Below are 1,220 nucleotides of genomic sequence, written 5' to 3'. Positions count from 1 at the left end.
TAAAAAAAAAACCTAAAGAAATGGTGCTGATGACCAAGAGCAAGAAGCTACACGTGGCGAAACGTTTGGTGGAGGAATATTACAGTTCGGTCATGACAAACGAAAAAAATCACCGTTGATGAAAAATTTTTAGAGTATCGTTATTATGAGATCTGGAACATTTTAGAAAAATTTATAGTTAGATCAATTTTCATCATCCAACTCACATTCAACAATTCTAAATTTCTACATTTTTTCCATTGAAAATTACATTTGAAATGGTACGATGATATAGTGAAATTACCAATAGAGTTTAGTCTCTTACCAATTTTAATCAAACATTGAAGAGAATTTTTGCTAATAGTTAGACATGTTTTTTCGAAAGACAAATTTCACTAAAAGTCTTTGACAGATTTTTAAAATATTCTATGGAGAAAAAACAACTACAGCATCGAATATTAAATTCTATACGATATTATGGAACTCATAAAGAAAAGTAATGTGAAGAAACAATTAAATTGTTCTAATAGGCCTATTACAGAAATGCATCAATTATACAACAAAAAAAAAGAAATATATTATTGAAGAAGAATTTGAAGATAATTGCAAGAAAGTTCATCTCAAAATATTTCAATGAAAATAACTAAAAGCATTAGGAATCTTTGAAACTTTAGATGTGTCCAGATTATACAATATTTTGCCTTAATTGTAGGTGATTGAAGTAGAGAGAACGTGTACTTTACTAGTTTAGTGAATATATAAAAAATGATATTGTAAATATTTCTTAGCAAGATATTAAATTAACAGCCAAATTTATTTAAAATACTCAATAAAAATTCCTCAAATGAGATCTACATACGTATTGTGTTTTATTATTGTTTCAGCTGGAATAACTATTTTATTATAGTAAGTTGGGCATTGATACTCCCTCACTTAAAAAAAAAGCTTACGTTTGAGGAAAATTTGGGGAGTAATGGTGCTATTCCAATGAAAAAATGAGCATGTTTTTTTTAGCACATTACTGTTCTCAAGTACTAAAAAGACCATGACTGTTCCCACATGTTATTTTCAATTAATGTCAGATGGCATTGTGACCGGGTGAAAGCTTATGGATGGTCGGGAGTTGGCAACTTTATTCTCAACCGCGGGTTTTCCAAGGTTTTCCATGAGTTTTCCCGTGAATGCTCAGTGGTGAAAAGATGGCGAGCAGCATTAATATTCTCTACTCATTATTTTCCTTG

The 1,220-nt window shown here is 29.9% G+C and overlaps 1 protein-coding gene across 1 annotated transcript in view; it reads left to right on the top strand.

Moving 5' to 3' along the window:
* Positions 1-837, top strand: part of LOC129809550 (serine-rich adhesin for platelets) — a 34,198-nt gene extending 33,361 nt beyond the window's left edge. The window contains 1 exon segment of the mRNA XM_055859473.1: positions 13-837. The gene's annotated coding sequence lies outside the window, so the exon portion shown is untranslated.
* The last annotated feature ends 383 nt before the right edge of the window (positions 838-1,220 follow it).

This window comes from Phlebotomus papatasi, chromosome 1 (assembly GCF_024763615.1).
Source record: "Phlebotomus papatasi isolate M1 chromosome 1, Ppap_2.1, whole genome shotgun sequence".
In the NCBI taxonomy this organism is placed as follows: Eukaryota; Metazoa; Arthropoda; class Insecta; order Diptera; family Psychodidae; genus Phlebotomus; species Phlebotomus papatasi.
The sequence above is the reverse complement of the archived record's forward strand: the minus strand, read 5'-3'. Positions and strand labels throughout refer to the sequence as shown.